The following is a 7,214-nucleotide window of genomic DNA, read 5'->3' as shown; positions in this document are numbered from 1 at the left end:
AGAAACAGGGTGTACAGTGAGCCATGCTCAGTTCAGTGGCAGGTCTGCTTTACTGGGACAGGAACAATGGTGAGAAGCAGTTGGATTTGGCTGGTTATTAGTGGGATGTGTAAACTGGAAAAGAACAAGAAGCAGAAATGCTGTAGCCGGTATCTACTTCATTTCCAGGCTAAGGGCAGAAATATTGAGAAGGGTGCCATAGGGCAGCAGCAACGCTACGGGGGCTAGCAGCAGGATGAAGTTTCAGCAGTAAAATCCCTGCAACCACCCAGGAGAGCAGTGTAAGAAGACAATATGACAAAGGAGAGCTTGCAAGTTGTTTGGCCGTAACTATTAGGTTCATGCTACATGCGTGGCTGGGGGAATGACATGCATTTGAAAATTAGATGACCCAGCATTAATACCTAAACTTGCTGGGAGGCAATGGGCAGTGCTGGTGTGGCTGTTTTAACTCCCCACTCCTGCCTTTAGAATAACCCAGAGTTTACCACCAGGAATCCCTCGGTGAGGTTGCAGGAAGCAGTAAATAAATCCTTCCAAAACTCACACCTTTTATCGGCAGCCACTCAGGTGTGGCCCCCAACGCTTGTGTGACACTGCAACCAAAAAAACCCCTGGTGTCACACCGGTGATTTTGCAGGAGGTGCCTGTGATCGGCGGGGCAGCGCGCTGGTGCCTGGGGCGGCAGGGAAGGAAGATGTGGGCAGGGAAGGAAGGTGCGGGCAGGGCTGGGGGCGAGCAGGGGTGAGGGCAGAGCCTGGAGCAACCTGGGAAAGCAAAACCGTACGTGTGCCAGCAAGGAGCAAAGGAGCAAAACCAGGTGTGGGAACCATCCAGTTGGCTTCAACTGCACGCTGGGAAGCTGAGGGATAAATACCCACAAATGGCCTTTTTTTGCAAGGTGTGTGGCTGAGCGATGGAGCATTCAAGCATGGGCCAAGGCAGTGGGGTTCATGTCACCCGTGACGTCATCTGCGGTGGGTTTTCCTGGGCTCCCGCAGCCCACCCAGACCCTGTGAAGCAAATGGCGGTCACTCTCCAGTGAGCTTTGGAGCGAGCCCTGCAAAGCACCACCGAGGCGGCAGCGCTCTGGTCCTCAGAGGAGACGCGGGCTTGGGTGCCAGAGAGCCGAATTCCAGCTCGGGAGCATGAAAGCAACACAGCGACCCCACCGAGGAGCACGGCTCGGCCCCGCGGTGTTTGCAGCGTGCAGAGCCCTACGCCAGCACGCCGTGCTGCCCACGCCTGGGCCCAAAATACCCCGTCTGCTGGTGCGCCTTACCCCACAGTTTCAGCAGTGCTGAGGGTGCTCCCCGTTCTGCCACCAAATGTCATTTTCAGAGGTGAAGAGAAAGTGGGGCTCCCGCCAGCCCCCGAGCACAGCCGCCCCAACAGACCCCCACCGTGGTCACCCTTGGTCCAGGTGCTCTGAGATGCCCCTGGCAAACCAAGTCCTCCAGGGATCTCCTTCAGCATTAGGGGACTGATTTGTTTTCTCATGTTCTTATTTCTGGAAGAAAAAAACCCAACAGACCCAACATGTAGTTGGCCCACTAACTGTAGTAAAAAAAACTCCTTTTCCAGCACTGTAGAAAATGGCAGGACTTGTGGCTTCTCATGGAGAAAGATACAAATCCCAGCTTGATGTTACAAAGAGCTCTGGTGACATCCTGGTTACATTTTGGGCAGGAATTGGACACCAGGAACGTGCCTTCAGACGCACAGGGCACCTGAGAAAGATGGATCGCGGTGGGGGGGGGTGCGCAATAGGGACTATGCATTAACAATCCCTGTTGCAGACTAATTACAGCTGTAGAGGATCGCCAGCGTGCCAGGCGTGGGGTGAGCGCTGCTCCAGCCCTATAAAACTACGCAGACTATTTTTTAAGGCCGTTGAATTTTTAAGACCATGTATTTTTGGGACTCAAAGACATGATGGTAATGCTCAGTCGCTCTTCTGGGATAGCAAGAGCTTGAAAGCATCAGCCAGAGCTTGCATCTTCTTCACGCAGTAGAGTCAACCAGCTGGGAGATAAAAATCTGTAGGAAACTTTGGTAGGTCCAGTCACAACAGAGCTGCCTGTTACTTGTTTTTCTTTTGAAAAATCAAGACCCTGAGCAACATGATCTAGTTTTGAAGATGGATCTAGTTCAGAACGAGACTGTGCTCCAAGTGTGTGTTAGGACCGGCAGCCCTCAAGAGGTCCTCCCAACCTAAATTGTTTTACAAGCCTGTGACCAGCTCTAACGACACCTGGAAGCCAGCCTTCAGAGCTGCAACGATGCCATTCTCCAGCCTTTTGGTTCCATTGCAACTCCACCACCCTGCCGATGTATATGCAGCAAAAATTTAAACTGGCGTTTCCAAAAAAGTCCCTCATCAGGAAAGAGGTGAAATGTCCTTTTCCGAATGAGGCCGCGGGGCATTGCTGAGGGAGGGAGAGGCAGGAAGAAACAGGGCTGCAAACTCGCAGCTGACCACTGCGCTGGGGACAATCAGGGGTTGAATCCTTAAACTGCAGGAGCTGTTGCTTGGGTGAGAGGCAAAGCAGAGGTGGTATGAAATACCACACCGCTTACACAGCAGTGCCCCCAGACCCTTAGAGGGTAACATGCATGGCAGCTGTGTGCAAATTATCAGGGCAAAAAAATCCCCACACAACAATTTTTAACTGCAACATCATAAGTACTTGGCAGTATTACGCAGCCTTTGCCGAGATCTGCTCTCACAAACACAACCCTTGGAGTGAAACAGTAATTACCTTTTCTTTTTCCTTGAGGAAGTGCCAGAGTTCCTCTTTTTGCTATAAACTTACTCATTCTCAACACAACCCCACTGTAGCTGCTGTACGGCCCGTACTCACTGCAGCACGGGACGGGGACACGCGCAGCCCTCGACACAGGCGGGTGGGTGGGTTCGGGTGAGGCACGGCCGTGCCCCCAGCACACACCAGCAGCTGGGGCTGGGTGGCAAGGAGGGGGCAGCCCACGGGTGCCCTGGGCCACTGCCGCCCCATCACCCAGCGCCCTGAGATGGTGGCAACAGCTGGAGGAAAGGCCCGAGCTCGTGCTCTTGGTGCCTCCTGACTCGCACACCGACAACAGCCAGGCAGGGGGATGCAATTTGTTGCATCTTCCTCCAACGCTGGCGTGCCAGAGCGCGGGGGCTCGGGAGGTCACGGGCAGCTGGGAAATCCTCCCGTCTGCTGGCAGGGAGACTTTGCCAAAGGTGGTGGCGGGTGTCCTCCGCTTTCTGGCCCCATCGCGCCAGACCTTTGCAGGCTCCCATGGTTATTGGTGCTGAGCAGGAACAAGAGCTGCACCCCGGCGGGACGTCGGTGCTGCCGAAAGCAGCGGCTCCAGCTCCCTGCCCCCACTGGGCCCCCACCTCGGGCATGGAGTTGGGGACCGGGTGGTCACCGTCCCACCGGGGTCACCTCTGTAGCAATGGCAGCCCACCACAGACGCCCCATCCCGCAGCCGTGCAGGCAGCGGTCCCTTCCTGTCGTCCGGAAAACCCGCAACAGAGCACAAGGGTTTGTGGTCAGAGGAGGGGGGACGGAGGGGGAAAATAATCAGGAAATGTCACCAGAGTTCTTTAAAACACGTTGTGTATATTAGGCTCACCCTGCTGTAAGACCTTCCAGTACGACGGCCAGATTCCAGTTCCCCAGTGGCTTTTGCCCGTGACCTTCACGTGGTAAAACGATACAGGACAACACATCTGCGGAGTCAGAAGAACCCACTGGCGGGCATGAGGCAGCGTCCCAGGGCAGAGCAGCACCCTGCAGAGCAGCACCTTCCCCGCACGCCGGGGAGCACAGCCGACCTCCTGGGGCGGGGGGAAAGCGGCGCAAGAGCCACATCCACACCAAGTGCTCGTGCCTTGCTTCCCCTCACGCTCCTGTCCAAGGAAACCTCAATAGCACATTAAGGGCTGGAATGGCGTTGGCAGCTCTCACAACACATAATATACATTTCCATTAATCGGGATGGTGATATGGCCACAAAACAAACATTCTAGCAACGTTCTGCCGTGCGTGTCCTTGACAGAGGACGGATTTTCCCTCCGGAAGGGCACAGCTGCTATCAAACTTCCAGAAATAAACAGTTTAGAAGAAAGATAAAACACTTTTGCAAATGTGCAAACCTGTGTGCGGTGTTCCTATCTCATAACTCTCAAATTCTTTAGATATTTAAATATCTAGAGGCTTTACTTTGTTCCTGTATCCTTTCATCTTTTTCCAGTAAGTTCATTCAATTTTGGCCATGATAAATGAATCCAGCAGATCCACAGATGCTGTTATGAGAACTCAAAAAGCATTTATCCTATGGACAGTTTTCTCGGCTAAAAAAGAAAACAGGGCCAATTACAGCAGAGAACAGGAGTCAAAGAATGCAGAATAAAATGGAGTTTCTTCTGTGTTAATTATTTCCTACACCTGCTTTTCCCTCACTTTTAGAGAGGAAATGACAATATTATAAGCATATTAATCAAAGATCCTGTTCAGAAAATCCCCTCAGAATCTTCTGTATAACGGTAATTTAAAAGCCTCTTTTTCACTGAAACAATGACTCTCAACAAATCTTGGAAAGATAATAAAACTTCCTGTCCTCCTTTGACATGTACACCAGTTGCAGAGAACTCTGCTGGGAGGAAGGTGCTAGCAACGTATTAGGGTTTTGTCACGCAAAGCCAGTTAATTGTGTTCATGGATGTGCAGCGGGGTTTGATGAGCAAGATCTGGGGAGTATAGATACTTTATCGCTTATGTTATTTTCATTTTGCCTTCTCTGCTATTGAATACTTTCCTCGTATCAAGGACATTAAATCAAATGGCCAAAAGCCAATGATGACTTCAGTTATTTACAGGACTGGGAGCCCACAGAACAAACTCCTCGCAATAATACTAATCTAAGATGAAAGCTCTATTTGTAAGAAGGATTCAGTTGCATATTTTCAAGCATTCATTATAACTGATCCAAAACATCTGGGGAGCTTCCTGCCAAGGCCACTAAGCTCAAGGCAGTTATGACAAAGTAACTAAAAAAAAGCTACTTTCAAATGAGGAGGAGCAGGCAAATAAGTAGTCCTACTAAGAAATTGTTCCAGGATGCATAAATGCCAATAAACAAGTGCCACTAGGTGAGGTCACGATGCAACCCCTGACCCTGGAGTGGATCTCCACCTCGGGCAGCTTATGGGAAGTCCGTCTTTCAGGAGTCTCCCTCCCAGGTCAGCAGGACAAAAACCAGATGGCAGGGCTGGCTGTCCTCAGCTGGCTTGTTAAACAGAAAAGAAGAGATTTTGGGGAGGGGAAGTGTTGTCACAAGCAGCAGAAGAAACAAAGCGATCCCTGGGGGAATTAAGTTTGGAACTGCCAGGTTGTAACTCCCCCTGGATAGAAAATGTGCCAGGCTGCCACAGAACATGCATCAAAAGCTTATAAACAGGGCTACATTTTTTCTGGCTGCCAAAAGGACGCATATAATTTAGAACATTGCTAGAAAAGAGGAAAACAAATGTGCAACAACCCTAAGTCATTAATCTATAAATAGGAATTTGATTTTCTTGGAAGCATATATATGTAATTGCCCAAACAAAATAATTACTTTCAAGACAGAACCTGTTTTGAAATTTGGGCCCTCACACAGCATTCATATACATCCCTGTGAAAGCACTCAGGAGAGCATTCATTGCAGGAGAGAGGGGAGAGATTCTGTATCTGTAGAAGCCGCCTTAAAAGCGGCAGTAATATCTCCAGCAACCCGGGCCTCTTACAACCGCTAGGGCTGATCAGGAGCTGCAGCTACGTGACTAACAACCTTTATAATAAATCAATGACTTCTATGATTGTAGAATGATTTCACTGAGTGCTCCCAATCCCAGTTATGGATCAAGAACATTAACCATACCACTGTTGGTTCCAATGCCAGTGATACTAAGAAATTAAGTACTTCCATATTATCTTCGCTCCACCTTTTGATGATGGCAAAGGAGCACATTAGGAAAAAAGCCTTCAGCTATGGGAATGGTTAAAAATCTCCAGAGTCGTACAGGATACCGACTTTCATCTGACGAAGTGGCAGACCAAAGTGTTCTGTTAAAACTCGCTCAATTTTCTTGCCACATAGAAATAATTCCAAGTAGTTTTAAAATGTAAAATATTTGAAGTTTTGCAACTTGGAAAAATCCCATGTACTGATTTTTTTTTTGTAAAAAAAAGTTACTGTAAAGTTGTCAAGAAACACTACCAGACACCAAACTTTCCTAAAAGTAAAAGAAACAGTGATTGAAGTAAAAACACCATTAATAGTTCACTGAATGGCATTAATTTTCTTTTCTGTATACTACCTTCCAGCTGTGCATTCAGCAAACACTTCACTTTGACTCGATCAGTGTCTCTTCAACCATACTAACACAGAAAATGATTATTTTTTTCATCATCAAAAAATGACTAGCAAAACATTTTCTCTTTGTTACTTTAAAATGACTCAAACAAGCAGAGAGATTTAAGCCAGAATTATTGACCTTTGTGAATCTGGAAAGCCACAGTCAGGTATTTTTAGGGGAAAGGCAACGACCACAAAATTTACTTCTATCTTGCTGCACTGGCAGGTTTGTCAAGGCAGGAAGCTTCTGGTTGATAATATCTCAGATGTTCGTGTTTTCAAGTGTCTCTGCCACTATGCCCTCCTGACATAAGGGTTAGCGCATGAATAAGACAAAAAACTATCAGTGAAAAATGACAAATGCGGGTGTAAGTTCAGACAGCAAACGTAACCCATATGACTTCCAGAGTTGCTGAGCAGCCCTAGCACCACCATACCATAAAGTGGCACCTGCAAAAAATATTTCACATTAAAATTTATCTTAAATTACGTGCTGATGAGCAATGGCCTGTTCTCAAGACTGATGTAGTTTGTGAACATGATCTAGTTAGGCTCAGGTTGAAAGGAAGCAGTTGTGTGCAGGGGCAACTTGGTATCCTGAAGTCTATTGCATACTACAAAACTGACATCCTTAGCTGACTTGCCTTTCCGTGCTGTAGAACTGAAAAGGTGGGCGTTCTCAGCTCCCTGCTGCCCTAGGCACAACTGCTTTGCGGTGTGAACGAAGACACCATTTTAATTGTTGGCTGCAAGCACTCACATTGGTTCACCTCTTTTTAAAACACTCAGTTGATCCTCACACAGATTTTTCAGGGCACCCT

The sequence above is a fragment of the Haliaeetus albicilla genome, chromosome 6, assembly GCF_947461875.1.
Source record: "Haliaeetus albicilla chromosome 6, bHalAlb1.1, whole genome shotgun sequence".
Classification (NCBI taxonomy): Eukaryota; Metazoa; Chordata; class Aves; order Accipitriformes; family Accipitridae; genus Haliaeetus; species Haliaeetus albicilla.
Note: the sequence above shows the minus strand (reverse complement) of the source record.